General features: G+C 37.0%; 1 protein-coding gene across 1 annotated transcript in view; it reads right to left on the bottom strand.

Moving 5' to 3' along the window:
* Positions 1 to 26,562, bottom strand: part of LOC135080246 (uncharacterized) — a 241,271-nt gene that overhangs the window by 181,993 nt on the left and 32,716 nt on the right. Inside the window, exon 2 of the mRNA XM_063974930.1 lies at positions 3,103 to 3,119. The gene's annotated coding sequence lies outside the window, so the exon portion shown is untranslated. The remainder of the gene's footprint in view (positions 1 to 3,102; positions 3,120 to 26,562) is intronic.

Here is a 26,562-nt window from a genome sequence, read left to right as displayed (position 1 = left end):
TTTACTGAATCTATAATAAATCTAGATTTTTAACACTATTGTAAGTGGTTTTTGAAATTAAATTGATTAGGTAGATTTCAAATTAAATAACAATTTAATTAAAATGAGAGAGAGTGAGAGAAGAAAGTTCAACGTGCATTAAATACAATATTATGCGAGACTTCAAATGCTAGGTTTGTATTGTCGGCCGTTTGGTGTAGTGGTTCGAAACGGACTACTATTCCGGAGGTAGCGGGTTCGATTCCCGCACAGTACAAACATTTGTGTGCATGAACATATTTGTTTGTATTGGACTGGGTGTTTTCTATGTATAATAAGTACGTATTTACAAAAAAAAGTATTTAAGTATGTTTATATCCGTTGTCTAGTACCCATAGTACAAGCTTTGCTTAGTTTGGGACTAGAAGCGCAGTGTAAAATGTCTAAGGATATTTTTTTATTATTTTAAATAATAAATAAATATCCTTCCTTTTATTTATTTTATTTATTAACTTTTATCTCAAGAATAAAATCATTTTGACATATTTCCATACCTACGACAATTGGTGAAATATCAGCCCCAAAACAAATATCTTTTCTATGGCAGAATAAGAAACACCAAAAAATCCTTTATCAAAACAATGACACGTGTCGAAAGATGATTCAATGTTTAAAGTAGACACGCAGATATGAATTAATAAGTAATAGAAAGAGAGGTCAATAAGTCAAAATGACTAGCATGCAACTACTCGCGTATAAATTGTAATCACGCACTTATTACAATACATACATGATTAGTCCGTATGCGTACTGGCGATGTATATTTTGGAGTAAGATAATTGACCTAAGTCACTACAAAGTATACGCGAGCAGTACGCAGCATATGCGTACTGGTCGTGTATAGTTTGGAGGAGCTTAGTAAATAAAGTCATCTCCAAACTATACTCGATTAGTTTCACACCCTTGCGTTCTGGCTATGTATAGAACGGAAAGACGCAGATATACTACTTATGAACAAAATAACTTTTGCACAGGTCCTAAGTAATATTTTATGGGAAGTGAGTGGACGAGTCAGTAAGCACTTTTATTTATTTAGAAGTAAGTTTTCTGAAAGCTCTTTTTCCAGGAAGTTTCTCTATACTCTACTTTGGGATACATTGATTAAATATGCAGCTTCTACGCTAGATTCTATTCTTGTTAGAAACTTTGAAAGAGAGATTTAAGAAAATTATGCTATGTAGTCATGAAATCTGCACATCACCTTTAAGTTTAAATTTGTTATGAACAGTAATATGGTACCTACCTATATCAGTCGTGTGATAATTTAAAAGACTTTTTGGCAATATTACTTATTTTTTTGAATTTTATTATTTATTTTAATGTCTTTATATCTAGTTATTATCTGATACTTGCTGAATATTTCGTTAAATTAGGTATTTATCAAAAATTTTATAGACTTTTTGTTGAAAAATAATGTGACCTTAGATGTTACAACCTACACTTGCAAAATATTAAACAAAACACTACACTACGACTACTTTAGGCGGTTATCACACTGCGCCGCGCTCCGCCGCGGAGCGCGGGGCGACAGATTTGATCATTGTATGCAAGTACCTCAGTTTGTAATTGTATAGAAAACACGCGCGGCACTTCACACTGACAACACAACTGACAACGCGTCCGCGCGCGTGATTTTTTATATGACAATCACGCGCTCCGCGGCGGAGCGCGGCGCAGTGTGATAACCGCCTTAGCGTTACTCGAACTAAAATAAAACATTTCCTTTAAAGAAGCTGAAACAAACTGACAGACATCTAAGTACAGGTTGATATTCCAACGTTTCGTTTTGATAATTTAAGAAAAGGACCTTTATGAAACCAAAACCACCCTTTTCTGAGGACAAATACAATTTCTCTAATGCAGAATACTCAGAGAAGCAGCATAGTAAAAATAAGTAGTAAAACTTCTCGGCCCTTTTCTCAAAATTAGGTAGGTACCGCGTAACCAAGATTATTTTTTTGTTTCAACCCTTCATTATGGCTACCACAGTTTTAGCGAGATAATGTAAAACTACTTTTAAAACATAGGTACATTGACTTAAGGCTATAAAATGTTACTGAAATTGTATAATTTCACAATTTCAGGAACCCATTTTGGTCAAATATTTGACAGATAGAACACACCAATCTAACAGCCAACGAGTTCAGTGAATGTTTTTCAAATAAACATTTTCGTACACACGCAAAATGTTAGTAGTAATCCACTCCGTGTACAAAGTCTTATTTCAACTAAAATAGAAAGTCTTATTTGTTGGAAAAACCTGTGTTTATCAGAAATAATGTAGGATTCTAATAGTGAAAGAATTTTTCAAATCTTTTCAGTAGTTTCGTAGTCTTCATTCGTTTCAGCCGAAAGACGTCCATTGCTGGACAAAGGCCTCCCCCAAGGATTTCCACAAAGACCGGTCCTGCGCCGCTCACATCCAGGCACCTCCCGCGACTTTCACCAGATCGTCGATCCACCTAGTGGGAGGCCTGCCCACGCTACGTCTTCCGGCTCGTGGTCGCCACTCAAGAACTTTCCTGCCCCAGCGGCCATCAGCCCTACGAGCTATGTGCCCCGCCCACTGCCACTTGATTTTAGCGATTCTGACGGCTATGTCACAGTCACTTTGGTTCTGGCCTATTCAATACAAATAAACCAACTATCAAATCTTTATAATATTGGAATAGATTGAGCATGTTTTACTGTTCAATTTAACTATGGCCGACTACGTCTGCAAGCACCATGTTTCATGTAGCGGGGAACGTAATTAAAATAATAAAAGCGGAGAGCCCCGGGCGTAATGGTTTCCATGAAAATTTGCAGCCGGACTCTATCTTTTGCGGTTGGACACACAGCCTTCACGGCTGTCGAACATCTAAGAGTTCATACTTTGTCCTAGAACTGGTATACAGTGTTTGAAACGACCTACAGCAAATGGCATAATAGTTGTGCCTTTGAGACGCCGCGGCGCTGATTGGTAGGAACTTTTAGCTTTGGTAATAGTAACAGGTACTTGTAACATGTTTAAGATGTAAATTGTGGGAGAAGGGAAAAAAACAAATACGTGGGTTATTTTACCTTATCACTATCACCACCTGAAACAAACATAAAATAGGGTAAGTTAAATTTCTTATTACAAAAAATAAAAATTACTTACTAAAATAAAATCAGTATTTTTTTAAGTACTTTTGGACTACAGACACTTTTCGAACGGAAAATACAAGTTGTAAAAAATAATTTTTTCAAATGAAATACCTAACGCTTGGCAAACTAAACGCCTGTATGTCACAATCATGATTAGAAGATGTGGCTAGAACACTAAACTCGGCCACAACGCGGGAAAGTCGTAAAGCCATGAATACATTCTCGAACAGTTTACACTCAAAACAAGTGCGCATGCGTCTTTATCCATTTAATCCTACTAAGTAATTAAAATGTGTAAGTTTGTTTAAAAATATTTTTGTTGGGTAGCCCATTTATCGAGGAAGGCATCCGAGTAGGGAAACATTACCCTACAGCCAATAGAGGAGCAGTAAAGAAAAATGTTGCAAAAACGGGAAATATTATTCAAACTATTTTCACGCGTCCGAAGTCGCAGGCACAGCTCTAGTCAGTTAATACTTTCATCTCGACACTATTAATTTATTTAATGTCTCTATTTTTTCCACTGTAATACTAATGCATGCTTTAGATCTTTGGATATGTGTGCTTAACATGTGTGGAGAAGCTTTTAATCGTCGTCGTTTTAAGACGGTTGGTAATTTATTAGTTTCTGCTTCTGTTTATTGAAATGATTTTAATTTTAATTTTTTAAATATTCATAGGAAAATTGTTTCAAGAATGTTTTAGTATTCATGAATTTTTTTTATGCATGACAAGCATAAAAAAAATTCATGAATAATTTGACCGCAATCGCACCTGGTGTTAAGTGAGCAGTCTAGGATGGTATATCTGCCCTGTAAGTACCTATTCACTCTCGCCTTGAAAAGGCCCGGATTGTAGTATTCAGGAAAGACAGCAGAAGGCAGAATAAAGTTAATTTAATGGTTAACAGTAAATATTATTCTTTTTGCCGTAATTTGTTCCTGCAATAAAGTTTTCAAACCAAACGTACCGCTAAATCCTTTTCATTTTTAATGAAAATCGGCCATTTCGTCCTGCATTCGCGTATTCTTCAGATAATATGTGTTTTTGTGCCCATTCACCGCACCTGTGTCGAATTTATTATATTCACGTGCATATAAATTTCTCTTGTTGCGACATGTTTGCGATTTGTGTTTGTGTATGTCTGTAACACGACTTTTTTATTCATGTATTTTTGCGATTTACCGGGGTTGGATACGTTTTTATCCTTTTTATTGTGACCTGAAATAACTTTTCTATTTTCGCTCAAAATAAAACTTGAAATAAAAGTGAAATGGGGTAGGTATGAAATTTTGTGTGGTCATGTTTTGATATAAAATAAAATTATATTTTTGATCGCAATACGCACAATAACGTAGACAAACTGAAATTTAACGTAGACAAACATAATTAGTAAACATCTTTTTGTATCTTATTCGGCCATTTTTGTGTACTTTTGTGAACTCTGGCCTTATTATTAACACATTAGCCGCATATGTTGCTGCGGGAAAAACTAAAACCATTTAAGAAATAGCGGAAAACTACCCTAAGCCCCAAGTCGGCCATTATCTACGGGAAGTCCGATAAATTGTAGAGAAACGCGCATCAAGGTAAACTATAGCATCTTATGTTGAGGGAATAAGAGCGAATTTGTAACAAACTTGATAGTCTAATGTGCTCGTACCTGGCTAACACACGTTCATTTACTTTTAACGACTGTACAGTTAGCGTGATACATTTTAGTTATTACCTTACTGGGGCTGAAGTCGACTCCACAATGTATTTTGACACAACTGACAGAGAGGTTGCGGATTCGATTCCCATCGGGAGCAAGATATTCTGCTCGGTTTGGTTAAAGGCTTGTTCTACCTGAGTCTTATCTAGGTACTTATCTTATCTAAGTCTGTCGCCATAACAACATTCAATCAACTTCCATCAGGTGAGATACAGGCCATGTATATTTCAATCCTTTGCTTGAATTTGGCTTGACACGCTGCCGCGTGTCTAGATCACTATACATACTCTAACACTCAGAAAAATTAAATATAGGTATGATTTGATGATAAAGATGATAGTTACGTCTGCCTTTACCTCCATCACATCATCTAACGACAAGAAACGATAAGTCTAAGAGGAAACGCGCTTACGCATTATTTTATTTACTCCGCTATTTAAAAAAATCTTTATCTCAGTTGATAAAGCGTCTCAAAACCCGAATTTTACCTGTTGCTCGGTAGATTCACCCCCCACCTCCCCTATTGAGGAGGGTAGGGGACATTTTCTGAAGGCTTTCGCTTGTCATTGTTGAAAATTGTCAAGGGAGTAAGACGATGTCATTGAGATAAAATTTTGTACTGTTTTTATAATGCGGATTAGGAATCTTTTAAGGAATGTCGACTTTAATACTCTAACCTTTAATCTTCTGGTTTGGAGATTATTTTAGTAATTTAAAAAGACATCACTTAGGTATTTTTATCATATTTTATTAAGTCTCTTTTTTAATATTGATTATGTCCAAAACTTTTTTCGAGTACTTACTTTTCATTATAGCCAAACTGCTATTTAAGTATGACAATACTTGTCGAATATTATCAAAAGTAATAAATAAAACTCCCACTCGATCGATTTCCCCTAAATGGCTCACATGTCACTTCATAAAAGACTTTCTGTCATTTCCCTTACGTGCAATATCAGTTAGTCCTTTATGAAGAACCAAATAGGTACTTCAGAGAAAAACAACGCGCGCTTTCCACGATGACGTAAGGCGCGGTACACATTATAGACGCGAATGACCTACTTCTCGCGCCCACAGGTGTTACAAACTGAGGAAGTACGTTAACTGACGTCGAAAAACATCGTTAAAACGCAAGTAACCGCAAATAAATGTTAAGTTTACGATGGGAGAGAACCACCTTCGTTCCAAATATTTTGTAAATGATGATTGAGAGAGATTTTTACGTGAAAGAGAACCTTGGGAGTTCATTGAATATGTTTTTATGAATGAACTATTAATAAGTGTACAGTAGTACTACGTACCTACTTCTTGAAAGGTTGCTAATGTGCGTAATTTTTGTTAAAAGTGACAACTCGTACTAATAATAATTACAAAATTCGTGGTCTGTGTTTTTCAGCTGTAAATTACTTTGTGCATTTTTTAATGTTAATTGTTATAATAGTAATGCTACTAATAATCTTTAGATTGTTTTCTTATTCTATAACATAAAACCATATTAATACACACGAGTCAAGTGTCTTTAGTAAGCTCAAAAAAAAATTAAAATTGCAGTGCTAGTGTGCAATGCGCCTAAAATTTTCAACATTGGCACACAGGTGAAGGCATGCCGCGATAACAGACGGAGCTCTCTCGCAGCCAAGCGAATGAACGATTGGTATCTTGTGATCATTCATCATTCTATTGCCTGCGGAATGAACGAATGTGTGGAGTTGTGGACGGTACATCAAGCTCAACATTGTGGCATTTTATGTAGCTGTTATAGGTGTCAATTTGCAACAAATCTGATGCTCTCATTATTTTATTACCAGTACTAGTGGAATTGAACGAATCTACAATACGGTTAGACTGAATCGATGGGGGCACTATGGCGGCAGGACTTAAAAAACCTTTTTTTTCAAGTGTTAGAAATCGTTTTTAACGCCGGTTTAGCTTAGATTAAACCTAAAAAATCAATTTTTATTCCTATCATTTTCCCTTTACGATCGATATTTTCATATAAAATCGGCTTCATAGTTCCGACTGTTTCAGTGTGTGTGCATATTATATTTTATTAAATGCCATTGTGCAACAAAAATGTAGTCTGATAAATATGCTGTCGTCTGTTAGTCAGTGCACAGTGGTGATGAATACATAAAAATACAAATTAACATTTTTAGGGCTTTTCAGGCATGAGTCTAGTCTAGAGTCTAGAATCACTTTAGTGTCATTTCAACATTACAGGATTTCGGTGCATCATAGTACAAAACTGGGGAATCTTTTCTTGAAATTCAATCGATTTTTTTTAAGGGACGCCCGCTGGTTGCTTGAAGAGCTTTTCCAGCTTCACCGGGCAGAGTGGCGAGTACAGAAGGTACTCTAGCCGTTTTGCGGTCGTCTTTTTTGAGCTCCATTCTGAAATTATACGCATGTTTAGTGTCATATTAACAACAACACTTAAAAACCAAGTAATAAAATAGCCGTAAGACAACTAACAAAGTAAAACCCGTCTGTACTCCTGCCAATTATTACAATTTCTGTAACACAATCCCTTCCGCGTACGTGAGGTGGAGCCAAGCGGAGATATAAAGGTGTATTCACATTGTTATACAGTCATAAAAGCTATCTTTTGGCTAGCGCCTCCCCTAAAAATGCTTTTAGATGTGAATATAGAAGAGATGCTCTTTACACTGCACTTATTATTACAGTGTTATAGCGATGTGCAGAACCACTTTATACAAAAGATAAAAGCATGTGCAGATAAATCAAAAACCGCCAACAGAACCCTACGACTAAGGGCCCTCGCCCGCGGCGACTTTGTAGCGATACAGTCGCGCTGCTGTAGCGCGTTAGTACCTAGCGCGTTGGCTTCACTTCAATTCTGTAGTGCGTTGCAAATGCGACTAACACGCGTTAGTAGCGATGCTGTCTGAAAAAGTCGCCGTGGGCGAGGACCCTTAGAAGGATACTGCTGGCGATAGGGACGGATCTGGTACACTTGCGCGAAATGTCTTTCGCGTTAAGCCGGCTTAAAGTTTGTAGATTTTTCGGAGGTTAGCGAACCACGTACACACTATGTTTTTTGGTTACAGTGCATGCAACGGTTACGGTTACAGCTCGCTAATGAGTACCCGGCTTTAGTGTCTTTGACACAAGTGTCCCGATAAGGATAGGGATATCTGCGCCTGATACACTCACAGTGCTGTATTTTTAACAATGGTAGAGACAGACACAATCACCACCAAATTATCATCAACAGGTCATTCAGTCCCCACTTTAAGAACATCACCCTCTCTAATTTATTTGAGGCTGAAGGAGGAAGAGGTGGCACATCAATTTAATTTAAAATTTTAATTGCAGTCGATTAGCGAAACGACGTGGGTTTGGTTCTTACCCAGGTCATAATAATGTAAGAGTAGGTACTAGATTATATTGCGATCTCACCGTGACCTAGACTACCCACAACAGACGTAAAGTTCTTAATTAGTTTTTTAAACAAGGACGTAGTGATGTGACTAAACCGCCGATTTTATCGATAATAATTTGTTGGCAAAATAGAGTCACGAATGACATAATATACCTGGAGGGTCCTAACATCACTCACAAACACTCTGAATGAATTTTTATTACAAAAAGTTTTATAATCTGATATACAGACATAAGTACAGCAGTATCTAGTCGTTTTCTGATACCCGTAGTAGGTACCTACCAAAAAGTTTTGCTCAATATGGGACTTGCGCTATATAAAATGACGCCATGTAAAGCTAGTATTTTTTTAGGTCATCTGCTACAAAAAAAATCAAGTCCCGAAATACCAACCTTAAGTACCTATATCTTATACAATTTATAAACCGCGCGTTAAAAATCGCCATTACTGTGGTAGTTTCTTACATACCCAACAGGCATATCGATATTTTAAAAACTGCCCATATTCTCTACTAGTTGCGGTTCCCCTTACAATATACTCGTAACAACAGAATATTAAACAGCATTAGCTAATTAAATATAATGCCAAGTTTATATTTAAATTCTTCACGTTTTCTTCTGCCATGGGTTATTTTTACTCGTACTTCGTCCATGAAGTAAGGTCAGTAAAGTTTAGTACGAAAATACTTATAATATTTAATTAATACCTACTAACTACATACATGAGTATAGGCTATATCGAAACCTAAACAGGCAAAGCCGCGGGGTGAAGTTAGACTATCAATCTAAATAACGAAAGTTCACTGACTGACTCACTCATCACGAAATCTCAGAAACTATAACACCCACAAACTTGAAATTTGGCAGGTAGGTTCCTTAAAGTAGACAGACATCCGCTAAGAACGGATTTTACGAAACTCCACCCCTAAGGGGGTAAAACGGGATCCACTCGTACGAAGTCGCGGGCGGCCGCTAGTAATTAATAAGACTAGTGATATTGCAAACTATCGCCAGTATTCACAAACGATGCTTGCTTAAGTGAAGCAGCAAATCGAACGCACAGCGTTAAATACAGCTCTGTGATTGGTTCGTGTGTCCCCGTGCGTCCACGCGCACTGTGAGACCTCATTGTAATGTTTGTGAATACGGGCGTATGTACGAGTACCTATACAGCAACTTATAATGTATTGAGAAAAGGCTCTAAGCTGAAATTCAAAGTTGTCACAGTGGGGTGACCTGTACCACCCCCTGGGTGGTGTATGGCCTAACTTTGAAAGTGATATTTATTAACTTTGAAAGTCAGGTTCTGTGACAGCTATTAAGGTACGCGTCATCTGAGATGTTTCTTATTTTATTATTTTGTAACTGTGTTATCGTGTTCGTGAACGTGGAGTAGTAAATTAATGCAACTAGGAGGTTTTGGGTTCGATTCCAAGGAGTGTTTAAAATGGTCCAACACAGTGTCTTAATATAAGACACATAAGACAAGTACATTTATACACAAGTAATCAAATATTTTTGACTTCACCTGCGTGAAATTTAGTGTCATAGATCGGCATAACAAACAAACAAAACTGCAACAAAATCCGTTCTTCTTATTCTTTTCGTGTCGACAACAAACACACACAGCGTCAGCCCAAAACTCCGCCACAAGAGTGGCGTTGTCAGTAGCACTTAATCCGTTCAGTAGTTTTTGCGTGAAAGAGTAACAAACATCCAGACATCCAAACTTACGCATTTATAATATTATAGTAGGATATAGTAGGATAGTAGGATTACTTGTGTCATAGTTTGGTTAGGTTAATATTGCAGGCTTGAATAATTCTGATTTTTAAATCTTGAAAAAATCTCTCTTTCTGTTCTATTATTATGGATCTATAATATTACTCATCTGAATAAATTGTATTAATAATTATTATTTTGTTTGTTATTTATCCTGAAATAACTACCATCACTTAAGCCTTAAATCACTTGTCGCACTCAGCAAAATGCCCTTCCCAAAAATGCCCCGCCGCCATGAAGAAGCCGCAACGTCATTACCGTGACGTAATGACGTCAACTCGTTAACGTAACGTCACCATCGCCAGACTTAACGGCAATTTGGAATAGAAGCAGGCACGGGAAGGTTCAACCATAGAGTTATATGCAAACTATGTTTTGTAAAATAATTTTTAAAAAGAAATGACCCTAATTTCATAATAAATTGTGATCAAAATATTATTGAATGTTAACTATCTTGGTACGATTTAATTTATAACTGAAAATAAAACTTCATCCTTAAAAGAACTAACATAGTTTTGCTGACTGTACTAGCAACATGTTAAATTTTTGAATAGCAAAGACTCACCGTTGCTCAAAGCAGAGAAAATAAAACAGAAATTACACGAAAGTCTGCACCAATTGAAACATACACTTTTGTAACAAATAAAACCGAATAACATTGATACCGAGTTGTTTAATCTAGTGATTATGAGTAAGTAACCGTAACTGAAACTATCGGAATTTAACATTTTTAAAACCGTAACCGAAATTATCCGAAACTTTCGGATAATCCGAAATGATTTCATATACGTAACCGTAACCAAAAACGGTATAATATTATTCTAATATCCGTGTCCATAACCGAAACTTCATATCCTTAACATCCCTGATTTTGTTACTTAGTGAAATAACGCTCAGAGACAAAATTAATCTCTCTTTCATGTCTTTTTGTTCAAATTGTCAGCTTCTATTGGTGCAAAATATACAAGTTGTTTCGAACGTTTCGTGTCGTGACGAACTGTTCCCCCGCATTTTTATGATCCCACTCCGTCCAATTTTCTCCCTGAAAGAGACTGAATTATATACCCTCGAGGAGAGATAAAAATTCATATGGGAGTAAGAAAATTATGGAATATTGCCGAATCGTGGGAACATTCCGTGAACACGTCAATTTCTACGTGGGCTTTGGTCCCCGAGGACTGTATTAAGCCACCTCAAAGAAAAAGTATATCACACCTTATTAGCACATCTAGATATGAAAGTTACGAGCACGTAGGTTATCAGAATTCATTTGTTTCAATGTGCTGCTTCTGTAGCTTTCAATGGATCTTTCAATGACGTATATCAATTACCTACCATTTTGTTTTCTCGTCACATTGTCAAACTGGTCGACTTTAGACCACAATACGTATTTTAATACGTTTTATGACACAGGATAACACTCTACTTAGAGCCTTCATATTAACCACATCTTGCGACATCGTTATGAATTATAATCAAGGAGTGGAATTCCCTGCCAACAGTATTCTTACCGAATTCATAGAACCTCATGGCCACTTATGAATCATACATACCTACCTACATACCTTGTAGATAAATGTATTAGGGACATGCACGCTCCATCCATCATAGATGGCATCTGCACCCTTCGGGTAAAATCATCAGGCAAAAGCCAGCCCCATTCAATATAAAAACGAAGACCAACATTGTAAGCTACCTACATGCTAAGAAAATAGAAAAGTTAGAATCTAATGTTTGGTAAGAACGGAGCGACATTGTCATCATCAATTATGATAAAGCTCTTAAAAATAAGAATAAAAAAAAGTAGAACTCGTTTTTTCAATTCCCTCATGTAAAATTTACTGCAAGAATATTTTTCGAACTTCATGGGATTAGTTCGCGAACTCGTTAACTAAAACACTTAGCCTATCCATGATAATGGCACCAGCATATTCCTCAAGTCTGAACATGCAAGACAAATAAAAGTTGGAACCTTTGCCTGAACTAATGTAGTAGAGTTTGCAGAGGCCTTTATACACAGACTAAATTGCTTTGGACTTCTTGAGCCCACTTATGGAAGCAAATATAGGCCCGTGAATTTTGGATGATTGAGAAAAAAGTTGTCGTCAATGTTGACTCAAACTATTTTATTGCTAAGTACTTACCCATGGACCAGTTTGTAGTCAGAAATAACAAAATTTGAATTTGAAAATACACGAGCGCTCGGAAGTCTCTTTGTAAAACGTATAGTACATAATAGGGATCTTTCCTGGGTAAAAAAGCAAGAGTTTTAATTAGTCCGTCAGTTAGCTTATCAAAAAATAATCGACACCTATTTTTCACTTTTTAAAACTAATGAAAATGTAAAGAGATAAAGCGTGCCAAAGTTCTACAGAAAAGGCCCGTGACGTCAGTGAGTGCGTAAAAGTGCTGCACTTTGTGACGTCGCGCGGAACTTCAACGCACTACAACTTTGTAATTATTTGTTTGATTGACAATTAAAAATATACGTGTCCAATATTTTTTTATATTAAAATTGACGGACTAAAAAATTTTTTTTAGGAAACTAGCCTATTGTCTTTTAATTATTGTTAAGTGACATAAATCTCAAGTTAACTGAGTGTTTAGGTAAGTCAGAAGTGATCTTTAGACAAGTAGTTGTACAATAGAATTATTAGCCTATGCTCTAAATAACCTTCTAAAAACATTACCGCAGTTTCATTCACGACAAAAGTATCCAGGGCCTAATAAAACGTAACCTGTTAGTCCCGGGGGAGAGTTAAACTGTCCTTAGGCAATGAAATAAATTAGAAAGAAATAGGAGGGGTATAAAGTTAAGAATCGATTTCCTCGCAGTGTGAAATTAATAGTAAATGAGGAATAAACAAAAAAAAAAGAAAGACATACAGGGTGGAATTTTGTAATGCCAAATGGAGGGAAAGTACTCTTAATGTAGATAGAAAATTTTACTCAAAGAAACTTTCCTTTATTTTTGGAAAGAAATAGCAGTTCTATTTCTATTTCTCTTTCTTTATTTTTGCAGTTCTATTTCTTTCCAAAAATAAAATAATGTTTTCTTTGAGTAAAATTGTCTATCTACAGTATTAAGAGTGCTTTCCCTCCAGATGGCATTACAACATTCCACCCTGTATACGCCACGACCACGAACAATATGCATTTACTATGAGAACCTATCACGTGAGCTATTAATAACTTGGTAGTTTTAAGCACGGAAGATTTTCTTGATCAGATCTAAAATTAAATAGCAGAAAGTCTACGCTGCATTGAATTAAAAATATCACGTTCATATATCCAAAGGGCACGCTGCCCACAAGACATGATATGAACGTACAACAGAACTGTTGATTCATAAAAAACTGGTCATGTAAAAACAAAAGCGAAGAACACCGAAAACTTCCACAACCATACTCGATAAAACAAAGTACCTTCAAAGACCAGCGGATCTTAATGACAAATATTATTCTTTCATTTTAAACGGGCAACGGTCTCGAACAAGCACCCAGGGATATTTCCTGGGCAAACATTTGGGCCCGGAGGCGCCTCCAGCATTTTGTTAACAGTTCCCCAACTTTGAAAGAAATTATTTGATTTTAGACGACATATTTGGGTGGAGTTTGCCCCGGTTTATTATCACTTGAGAAGTCTTAATGGTGTATTTTGTGTCGTTACTGTATTTATACAACATTTTAAAGCATACTTTCCACTTTTTGTTTTCATATAGCCTTGTTCCATCAGATGGAAGTTATTCAAAAAGCCTGGTATAAAATACTAGCACATACGACATTGGTTTTGTCTTTTTCATGGGTTATCTTGAAGATCTCGCGAATAATTTATGCCGTTACAATTTTTGTTTAACTTTGAAAGATTCTAATTTGGATTTGAATTTGTCTATACTCAAACCTTTACCCTTTTTTGGAATCGAATCAGACCTTCATCAAGGGTGGTTTCGCCTTAACCACTAAACCTCAAATGATTTCCTTATCAAATTATTATTCCATGTCCTGTTTTCACTTTCACTGCCCCAAACGATTTTTAAAAGCAAACGTTCTGATTCTCATTCAGCTCCAGCGCCGGCCTACATTTCCGAACGCGCGCGTTTTGATTGTAAACGTGCGAACGATACCAATGACGTTCAAATTAAAAAAATATTAATTTTTGGGTTTCAGTTTGAGTTGTCCATCCATCGGTAGATGGTCCCTTCTTTTAGAACCTTTTTTCTGAAACATTTTTATGCAGAATAAATTAGGTAGGTACTTATGTATTTGACTGCAATCTCATCTAATTTTAAGTGAGATGCTGTCTAGGATGGTACATACCTACCCTGTAAGTGCCTATTCACTCTCGCCTTGAAGAGGCCTGAGGTGGAATTGTGTAAAGCAATCGTAATCATTTCACTTTATGAACTGTCAAATGATAACGATTGCTTTACACAATTCCACCTCTGGATTATAGTGTTCGCGATCGTCACTAAAGTGAAGTCTGTCTTTAACTTCGAACTCTTCATGATTAACTTAGTTGCGAGTCTAATAACAGTTTAACTTTCCACTGGAACACACTAGGACTTCACAGTTTGAGTTTTTTATTGACGGTCAAGCTGTAGATCCTTATTACAAAATTGATAGGATATTGACACTGCTGTCAGACAGTGTGAATAAGAGAGTGTAGTTCCGCAGTTTTAAAATTTAGTTCTTCTTACAGCCGTGTTAATAATATCTCGAGGTGTTGAAATAAATTCTTTGAAGACCTAAAAAAGACTTTCAAAGTCTCGTAAAAGGCAAACTGCTTAAATCACAAAGTTAACTATGGGCACAGCGAAATGCAAATCTTAGGCTGGGTTGCACCATCTTACTTTAACTTTGACAAACGTCAAAAATCTGTCAAACTCCATACAAAAAACACCGGTTATCGTTATAGTTACGGTCAAAGTTAGGTGGTGCAACTCAGCCTTAGACCAAGCTCGCTAACACGTCTTGTAGAACATTTGCATCGCATGCAAAGCGCCTCGGCATTTGCATAGTACATCAATGCATTTTAAATCGACTATCAATGTTGACATAAACCTTCTTTGAGTATGGAATAAGAAACAAGACAACTAACTTGTGTAAAATCATCATCATCATTTTGCTTAGTTCAGTAGAAAAGTCAAGAAAAAAAGAAAGAAAAGTGACAATCAATAAAAAATACGAAAAAGAAAAAGAAAGTTTCTCACCAGCAAGGCGAGCGGCCAAGGAGTTTGAGCATTACTACTGCACAAATCAGATTAAGCATTACTATACTGCGCTATCTACGATTTACCTATTATCTCAATTTTTTTTTAAATTTTATATTATTTAGAGCCGATTTTTCAACCGTCAGTTAACTTTTGTCTGAAGAATAAACTTGTCATTTTGACATATTTCCCATACTGAAACTGTCAATGTGCCAAACTTATTCCTCAGTTAAAAGTTATCCAACGATTGAAAAATCAGCCCTTATTAATTAATTCTGACAACCACTCTTCCTTCAACTTACGTCCAGCCAAAAGTGTCTAGGCCATTTAACTATTCTACCGATATAACTGCATGTGGAAAATCGGTAAAGCATTACTGTGCTATGTACGATTTCTTCTTATCTCTATCAACAATATAGACATGTGATCCTGTTAGAGTAAAAGATACCACTACCACTCTTATAAATGTTGTGAGAGGCGACTAAAGGACAGATACTTGATAGATAGCTGCGGACATTGAAACTGTGTTTGTTCTGCAGAAGAGAGCAGTGCGGGCCATTTATAACCTTGGACCCCGATTTTCCTTGAGAGAATTCTTTAAGGAGATTAATATACTGACAGTTCTTCACAGTTCATTTATGAAAACCTTTTATATGTTCGCAAAAATATAGAGCAATTTACTAGAAAGAGTGATTTACACAAGTTCAATACAAGAAACAAAAATAAACTTGCCGTTCCAAATTTCAGACTGCATAAGATTGGTAATTCATTTATGGGGAAATGTATTAAACTTTTCAATAAATTACCACAAACTGTTGTAGAATTGCCCATTCATTTTAAAGCACATATCAAAAGCACCTTAATGAAAAAGGGCTACTATAAAGTTGATGATTATATAAAAGATAAAAATGTTTGGAATGTTTAACTACCTAGCTCGCATCAATGCTTATGACTATAATTTGTATATTTTAAAGACTGTAAAACCTTGAAAAGGAGGCTGACAAGTGACTGAGTTTCGGGTCCATATTCGGTTGCATAAAAAATATTGTCATAATTTAAGATCGCATAAAGTTTTTTGGCATACTCATCATTTCGCATAACGTTCATACAGAATAATTCATAAGGCATATTTTTTTTGCCATAACCACTTTTATTATAATAATATTTTAGTATATATTTTTTCTGTATACTTGTTTTTTTAATAACGATTTCTAGGCATAACATTTATTGGCATCTAAACCAATGCCATAAATATTATCATTCATAATATACAAAATACCATAATTTTAACAAATATGAAATATAAAAATGTTATAAGTTAACAAATATAAATAGACAAGCAAGCATGCAAACAAGTATGCAAGCAAGCAGCAAGCATGCAATCAAACAGCAAGCATGCAAGCAAGCTGCAAGGAAGCATGTAAGCATGCATGCAAGCAAGGATGCAAACAAGCAAGCCTGCAAGCAAGTAGCAAGCAAGCAGCAAGCAAGCAGCAAGCAAGCAGCAAGCAAGCATGCAAGCAAGCAGCAAGCATGCAATCAAGCAGCAAGCACGCAAGCATGCAAGCAAGCAGCAAGCAAGCATGCAAGCAAGCAGCAAGGAAGCATGCATGCAAGCAAGCAAGCATGAAAGCAAGCAAGCATGCAAGCAAGCATTAGGATTGCCTTATCTCGGGCGCTGCGGGAAGTGCGGTCCTTCCGCTCTGGCGTAACATATACCCGGCATGCCATGCTCGCTTCCGCAGCTTCGGCTTGCTGGTCGCCTTCGGCGACCAGCCTCAGCCGCTCCAGCTCGCACGGCTGCCGGATATATGTTACAGCGAGCGAGGACCGCACTCCCTCCGCGCCTCCGGCTTTTAAATTACACTCTAGTATAGGGCAGACTAGTACCACGTGGAAGAGACCACGGCCAGTCGGGATCAACATAATTTCAGACCAGGGAAGCTTAATGTTGTAAAAGAAATGTGGACTGTATAATATGTGCGTTATAATAGATAAGAGGGATTCAAGATCAAACAGAATGTAGTTTCACGAGCTTAAGTTTTCTAAGAAACAGGTCAAAAATTAAGAACAAATGACAATGATACAGAGAATTTAGTTTTTGCAAATCTATAGGCCGAAAGAGTATAAAGGTGGAAGGAGGATCGTTCGCAACATCACAAATACAGAATTATTTACTCTTCAATGTTGGTTGCTCTTATAGACAATATATGACTTTAAATGTTATAAATAATTAAATTATGTTTATAGTATTTTATTAAAAACAAACTTTATGTATATAAAAATTATGTTCTTTACATTTATGATTATTTAAATTATGGTATTGAAAATTAGAGAAAGTTATTATTATGCCTAAGAAACCATTATGCATTTAGAAAACTATGCATATCAAAGTTTATGCGAAAAAACTTTATGCAAATACTGTTATACCAAACTAAATTATGATGAAAAATGTTATGCGACTAAGAGGGCACCCCTGAGTTTCTTGCGCTGCTTCTTCTCAGCACTGGCCCATTTATTGTCCCGAAGCAGTGGTAGGGTTAATATTGGGACGTGTAAAAGCGCTTTTTAAAGCCTATTTGCAAAAATAAATGAATTTTATGAATTTTAATTTTATATGCGATGCCTCCCCAACCCGTCTGTCCAGCGTCGAGAGTGTAAGCCAAATCATGCTCCTGCATTGGAGACTAATGCCCGTTTTCACCATTAATCCCTAATTTTTAAGTGACCCCTATGTAAACAAAATTTCTGTTATGTGTTACCATAGGGGTCACTTAAAAATTAGGGATAAATGGTGAAAACGAGCATAAATGATGAGTAATGATGATTATGACGACGATATGAATTAAGAAATTATTAAAAGGGAATAATATGAACACTGGTCAAAGACTTTTGTCTTGAGACACTGCGGTATTTCGGATGTGAGAATTAAAAACGACACAAGACGTAGCGTGGGCAGGCCTCCCACTAGGTGGACCGACGATCTGGTGAAGGTCGCGGGAGATGCTTGGATGCGAGCAGCGCAGGATGGCTTCGTGGAAATCCTTGGAGGAGGCCTTTGTCGAGCAGTGGACGTCTTTCGGCTGAAACGAACGAACGAATATGAACTCATCCAAGTGGTTTTCTTCGTTATCTTCTATACAGCTGGCATGTTAGTTTTACAATCGGCCATTAATCTGTCTCTAGTTACGATACAAACGTTAAAAACGTGACAAACCATAAACAATAACTCATTCGCGATACACCGCATTACTTACAATCCACACAATACCTTCCGACTTCTGAAGACAATTCATCAAAATATACTGTCACCTTGTAACCAAAACACGGGCTGCCAGCCAATTCGTCATGGCAGGGTGTCAATTTACCACTTATTGTCATACACATAAAGGTGTTGTTTCCTTGAGATTCTCTACGAGTAATTAAAAGTATGAAGCGTAGTGATTTGGTGTATGCGAAGCAATTTGCCTGGTTGTTAGACAAATGGAACGATCAGTTCTAGTTGGTTCGTTCTATTAAAATTTATGAATCGCATCAGTTTTTATGTCGCCAATTTGCATATACTGTATTGTCTATTGTGGACTGGCCAAGATGGCGCCTATTTATTTTCGAACGCGCCACAAATAATTTTACTTTTCTCTCTTATTTGACAGTTATTGCGTTTCGCGCCATAACAGTAGAGAGAGAAATAAGTATTTTTAGTTATAATAAAATCTCAAAAATTTTGCTTCTTAATAAATTAATATGAAAATCCTATTTGGAATAAACCCTTTTTCCGAAATCAGAAGGTATGCCAAAATCCGGCTGTTTTTAAAATAAAAACAAAATAAACTTATTTTTTACACGACTGAGCGACGCTTCTAAATATGGCCAGTGCTCGTAAATTGATTAAGTGTTCGAATTTCAAATAAAAATGATGACGTTAAATTAAAAACTGTATCTACATTAATAGGACATAATCTATGCTCAGATAGAGACGAAAAAGTGTAGATTTGAAAAATGCTAGACAGATTTTATTGATTACTTAGTCGTAAAATTAGTCTTTCTCTACATAAAAAAAAAACGTTCCGCAAAGAACAAGAAGACACACGAAGTGCATTGAATCTCTTAACCCCCGTTTGCAGTTACAGTTAGGACTATAATACAAAAGAGAAGTTAATAGCGATAATGCATCAAACTAACAAAGTAGTGCAACACCATAAAGGTGCCCATTAGCATTCCGCTCGCGAACGCTCGGCGAATCAAGCGGCAGGTGAAGGCGCGCACGTGAAGAACAAACGTAATGTCAAGATGGAGATCTTATTCGTCGTCGTCGTCGTCGTTTCAGCCGAAAGACGTCCACTGCTGGACAAAGGCCTCCCCCAAGGATTTCCACAAAGACCGGTCCTGCGCCGCTTGCATCCAGGTACTTCCCGCGACCTTCACCAGATTGTCGGTCCACCTAGTGGGAGGCCTGCCCACGCTACGTCTTCCAGCTCGTGGTCGCCACTCAAGAACTTTCCTGCCCCAGCGGCCATCAGCTCTTCGAGCTATGTGGTTTTATGGAGATCTTATTGCTTTGATGTAAATAAAGTACTATTAATTGGATAGTAGATAAGACAGTAACTACAAAATAGTTAATTAATTTAAAACAGTTCACGGTACTACGGAATCTAGGTACTACGTATCATTATGAATATCAAGTCTTCGGTCTTTTGAACTTTGAATAATAAAACTCTAGATGTTATTCGCCCGTAGCTAAAAATAGTGCAGTCTTATTTTAACAATCATGAGTTTTCCAAATGTTGGGACTTTATCACCTTTGTTAATTGAAAGTCAGGCTGCATTTTATTAATTTAGTAAATATACCTTGACCCTTTATCTCGACACAGTTTCATATTAAATGAGAGATCTGTGATGGCTGGAATGGACATTGCCAGAAACGATATGGGAGTGAAGAGGTTTCAACTACACACTAGATGACTAGAGGTTAAAACTAAAATAGAGAAACACGGGTCTCAATCTCAACGCGACATTTTTTATATGAGTTACATATTATGTACTCACGGCTTGACGTTTCGGCTGCTATTTTGCAGCCGTGGTCACAAGCATTTTACGCGAAAGTTTAAAAACTTGTACTTGTTGTTAGTACCTATTGTTACAGCAGGCATTTACCCTTAAACTAGTCTACTACCTTTACATAATGTGAAACTAGCATAAGGAAAAAAATTAAATTACCCTGTCTACGCCGCCCATAAAGGCGATTACACACTCGTTATAACGCCGGGACCGTGAGGCAGCTGCATACAAATGTAGAGCCAGGTTACAGGCCACGCCATTCGTATGCCAACGCGCATCTGACCTGGATTCTGTGGTGGTATTGGCAACAAATGAAATTTAATTTTGCTTTGAGAATGGTAGAGATTCGAGAAATCTAGATAAATTAGCAGAGACTAGCACTTGAGAAATCTAATAAACTTCAGCCAGCGTAAAAAGTGAAGGAAAGACAGATAAGCATATTTTATTATCAAATGCATCATCACATACACAGAATACTTAGCTCACAGTAAAAGCTCATGTAAAACGATTATGAAAATTCTACCGTGATAGTTACTACTAGTAAAATAGAGAAGCCTGGTAGGATGTTTTAGCCGATTGCAACCTTATATTGTTGTTATTTTTATTATGTTTGAAGGCTAGACGTAGGCATTACATATTATGTAGAGTAAGTATGTATGTAAGTTAACTGCTTTGAGTTAATTTTAGTCCCTTGTAGACTCTTTTCTTATCGCAAAAATACTCGTACAGTCGACAGACATCAGACTACACATTTTTGTAGCAAAATAGCATCAACTACTACTACATAAGTTGCCACAGTATTCAGCTTGATGTGTTGTCGTTTGTACCAATAATAAAACAGCAACACTGCCTAAAATGCTTATAACATGACCATGGCCATAAACTTTTGCGTGTGTAAACCTCATTTATGGCATCTCCTTACTCGGCGTTCTATTTTCAAATTCAAATAAAATAAAAAAGAATCTAACGACTTCCCGTATTCTTTATTCTTGCTTCTATATTCAGGTGATTTAATGTAAAGGCAATTACACATGGTTGCCATTCCAGGCGAGCGTGTGACCGAGCTGAATACTAATGTATGAAGGTACGATGTCCAAGGTATATGTAGGGACTGACCTGAGTTCTTAATCGTGATGAAAGGACGTGTTTTACCTTATTGCGTCATTTTGGTCATTGGGACACTTTGGAACTTTACCTTCATAAGTAACTACCTACCTACCATCTATCGACTGCCTGACTCTGTCTCTGTGAAAAATTTTACTAGAGATTTACTAGACTTTTACTGGATTTGCCAAACGGAATAGCCGTGTTATGGCGTTAATATAGAGTTGCAGAGCGTTTCCTGCTGCTAACACCGCGCTGTGTTTGAGAAACTATCCACATACTACCAACACAATTCGGTGCTATAGCGCGAAGTCAGACTAACGCTCTAGCGCGCACTAGGTAGGTACGCGTTCTATTTGGAGAATCCTTTATACTTACGTCAAAATAACATAATAATAGGTTTTATGTTAATTGGCCAAATTACAACGATAAGTCGTCATTTCTATGACAGCAAGAATTTCAAACGGACGAAACCGCAGGCAAAAGCTAGTTGTTTATGTGTACCTATTGTACGACAGTGAATTTTGCATGTAACGTAATCTCTTAAAACCTTAGATAATGAATCCTGCCCCCCTGTCTGAAGGGCAGAAAACACGTCCGCGTGTATGAACGTGGTCTACGGTTACCGTGTAGCGTGAGAGAGAATAGGGTATGCAAAACTGGCAAGGTTTTGCTGCGGCCCAACTCCAGGTAACTTTTAATGGAAGAACATTCCGTATACGTATTAATTACTTCGTTTAGTAAACTTGAAAGATGAGATACGGATGTATCGTGTGAAATATTAAGTTCCAATGTTCACTCATTAAAGAAAGGCTAACCACGAAACAAACTTCATAATTTGTGATAGTACACCATTTCACAATTTTGTATCTATGTCGCAGTAAAGGAATATTTTTTGTCAACTTTACAAAACCGTTACTTAAAGATTAAATTGCTGTTTGAAATAAATTATGTTACATTTTAAACTAATTTTGCCATTTATAATAAAACCAGTGCATGATGCTACGAGTATTCGTTGTCTCTGGTCTTTTTCGATACTTATGTCATCAAGTCAAACACTGCGGTATCTTATATCGCAGTAATAGCCTAGGCGTTATTTTGCAACGAAAATGTGTAGTTTGATGTGTACTGTACACGCATATCATATAACTTGACCCAGTATTGCAAGTTCGCAGGATCCATTATGATTCCACAAAGCGTTCTCAACTTCTGAGGTTGTGAATGTCTCAAGATGGTATCAGCCGTTTCAATGTTACCTGGGGAAGCGGCAACTTGGGAATTTCAATTGGATATCGTGTTCAAGAACCGTTTCAATGGCATTTATGAACAAAATCCAGTCTGGGGACTGGAAATTAGGATGATTTTGATATAAATTACAATTCACTAGCTTTTGCCCGCGGATACAAGCGCGTGAAATTTATTTGTCACAGATCGTCGTAAATTATAGCCTATATGTTATTCTGGGTTATAAACAATAATACTGTCAAGTTTCATCAAAATCCGTTCAGTAGTTTTTGCGTGAAAGAGTAACATCCAGACATCCATCCATTTGGATGTCTTAGGTATCACTGTCATTTACCAATTTAGGAACTTATAAAAGCTCGATCAACAATAGTTCCAAAAAACGTTCTGTAGGGAAATAAAATCAATGTGTTGATTTTGGACACTTGACGGCATAAGTATTGAGTCAAAAATGGCTCTCATTTAGTAAGTGGAATAAAGATTTTCCCTGGTGAAATGATGATGATGATGAAAGATTTTCCCAAGATCAACATGTCTGTGAAAACTAAAATGACAAATTTCGTTTTCTAAAATATCATTATGTAGGGAACCAAAATTGACATAAAACGAGATGAGACTGATATACTGTTAAACACTATTAACTGTGAAAATGTACAGATATTAAGTTATGTGTACAAAATATACGATTACACGACCTACGGCACCGAGGAGTGGCTTGACCTACTGAGATTGTCAATGTTTGTCATTTTTATCAAACTGTAATGACTGCGGTTCGTAAGTATGTCACTCTCTGCAGTCTCATATCTGGAGGATATTAAGGGTCTTTACCGGTTCTTGATAAAGTATAAGGCCCGTTTTCCACCAAGGCGGAGCGGAGAAGTGTCAGACCGTCAAATTTTTCTATAGAATATGAATATTCTATGTAGGTAGGTACTATGTATGTATGTAAAGCATGTATTTACAAAAAAAGTTTATAAGTATATTTATATCCGTTGTCTAGTAAGTACCCATAGTACAAGCTTTGCTTAGTTTGGGGCAAGCAACTCAGTTGTAAAATGTCCAAGGATATTTATTTATTTAATTTATGACAGCGGCGCGGATCGGAGCTGTGCGGAGCGAAAATAATGAAATCTGATTGGTCATTTAAAAAAAAACTTACAAAACTCATTTATTTTTGCAAAAGCACTTTTAAACGTCTCAGTATGTATAAACCCTACCACTGCTTTGGGACAATAAAATATGGACCAGTGCTGAGAAGAAGCAGCGCAAGAAACTGCGTCACTATTGTCAGCCTCCTTTTCAAGGGCTTACAGTATTTAAAATGTTTAAAACACTTCTCCGCTCTACTCTGTCTTCGTGAATACCGGGCCTAAGTCAGATCTAGCGTATAAGCTACCTAACAAATGAAGATTGGTGACTGTCCATCAGATCTGAGTGAGACCTGTGAAACTAGATTACCAGAAAGTATGATTTATTAGCTTTTGCCCATGACTTTGCCCGTCTGAAATCCAGCTTGTCACAAATTGTTATAAATTATAGCCGATATGTTATTCTGAACTTTAACAAACGTCAAAAATCTATCAAACTCCATAAAAAGTTACGGTTAAAGTAAGTTGGTGTAACTCAGCCTAAGACTGTAAAGTTTCGTCAAAATCCTTTCAGTAGTTTTGGCGTGAAAGAGTAACAAACACATTACATCCTCACAAACTTTCGCAATTTTATGTAACATAATTGGCAGACAACTAAGATTGAGTTACATACACCACCTAACTTTAACGGTAACTATCATGTTAACCGATGCGTTTTGTATAGAATTTGACAGATTTTCGACGTTTATCAATTTTAAAGTAAGATGGTGCAACCCAGCCTAAGTCTCTAATAACTAGCGATTAAAGAACCAAAGGACAGTGCCAATCCATGTATGGATGTTGGACCAAGTGCTGCCCAGAATGAAACCATAGTGCATTTTGTTCCTCAGGCCAATACTAATTTGTAAACCGAAGCGCACTGAAATCTATCCCTGGAGTTAAGAGAAAAAAAGAGTTTTGTTTTGAATTATTTACATACAAAATATCATCGATGTATACGTACTACGCATAAGATTTCGCGATTATGGCATTAAATAACACTCGCTATGTTGAACTTAACCATACTGCATCCATACACCTTACTTTAGTACGACTTCGACATTCTTTATAAGCGATCAAGCGCTGTTGCAGTAGTTTAGTTACTTGACAGAAATTAATTATTTCCAAAATGCAGCAAGAAGTTTTAGCTTACAATAACTTCAATAATCGATTGTAATATGTGCCGGTATGCACAATACTAAATCTCTTCATATCTTATCTTGATCACGTTCACAGTGTCAGCACATTTATCACGTATAGTGCTGATGCTGTGACGTCATTTACCTTTGATCTATATCGTATAAATAGTCGCGCAGTTCACATTAATAAACAGATTAATAGCAGAGACTAACTCCAACCCGTGTCTCATTCATACGGTATCCCAACATGGCACAAATTGGTGACCCCGACGACGAACCGGACGAAGAAGATGAACCAAACGAAGATGACACAAATTGGTGACCCCGACGAAGAAGACGATCCCGATGAAGATGGCACAAATTGGTGACCCCGACGAAGCTGATGATCCCGACGAAGTTGCCACAAATTGGTGACGACGAAGATAAACGTACCAAGCCAACGTGATATGAGACGTAACCTCCATCACCCACCACCATCTTCAGCATCAGCCTCCGCCAGCTTTCATCTGACATGGAATCAAATTGGTTACCCCGATTGAGCAGAGAAAATTTCGCGTCTGAGTCATCATCATCAATCATCGTCATCATGTCAACTCCGTGCAAGTCGTGCAACACAACACCACAAGAAGTCGCCGCCAGACCCCTGTCACGTCCGTATTCCCGAATTCTGGAAGGACCAACCTCGTCTGTGCAGCTGGAATCAGTCTTGGAACTTCAAAAGAATCAAATCGCTAATAAAATATTAGAGAATGCAAAAATAATGAAGTCTCAGCAGTTCAACAGTCAACTACAACATCAGCAAAATTCAAGACCAAACAATGGAAAATGTGCTAACACAGCTATATCATGTGCAATTGAAATAATAATTGTGCCATGACCGTGAAAATTTGCGACGCAGCAGTTACAGGCCAAGGTCGCCTAGTCAAGTAAGAAGATTTTGTTATTATAATATGTATCAACGTATGCAGAAAAATGTGAAAAATCATGTGATTGGAAACAAACGAACCAAGGAAACTAAAAATCGCACAGCCAGCATGGCCTTTGTGCTATCTACCCGTCTAACCGCCTTATTTTTACCGACTGAAAAAGTGGTATGAGGTTTTTTAATCGTTACGGGAGCAACATATCAGTGATAATAATCAACAATGCCAAATGAGCAATATGTTATTATGCCACGAATGGTTCAAAGATAAACACTTACGATGAGAAAACTCTGACTCTTAACTTGGGAATTCAATCATTTAGAAAAATGTGAGTCCCTCCAGAGCGAATATTTCTTAGGTTATCCGATAACGAGCCAAGGAATCGCCCAACAGAGCAGAAATACTAAGCAATCGATGAATCGAAACACAGTCAAGGAATTGAGAAAATTACGCAGCCGCGTATCGAAGTTGAATACTTTGAATATTTCAAGAATGATAATTCGCCTATCCTTTGGTCTTCAGAAGCCGATAACGCTTATGAAATGTGCAAGGACACAAGGCATGAACGCTGTGACTACAGCGCACCCATCGCGTAAAGCCGAGCTTGCGCGAGGGCAACCTACGACTGTGAAAACGCCAGATAAGGAAGAAGCCAGTGGTTATGTTTTGTTATAATCTGATCTTTATAAACATT

The sequence above is a fragment of the Ostrinia nubilalis genome, chromosome 17 (assembly GCF_963855985.1).
Source record: "Ostrinia nubilalis chromosome 17, ilOstNubi1.1, whole genome shotgun sequence".
NCBI lineage: Eukaryota > Metazoa > Arthropoda > Insecta > Lepidoptera > Crambidae > Ostrinia > Ostrinia nubilalis.
The sequence above is the reverse complement of the archived record's forward strand: the minus strand, read 5'-3'. Positions and strand labels throughout refer to the sequence as shown.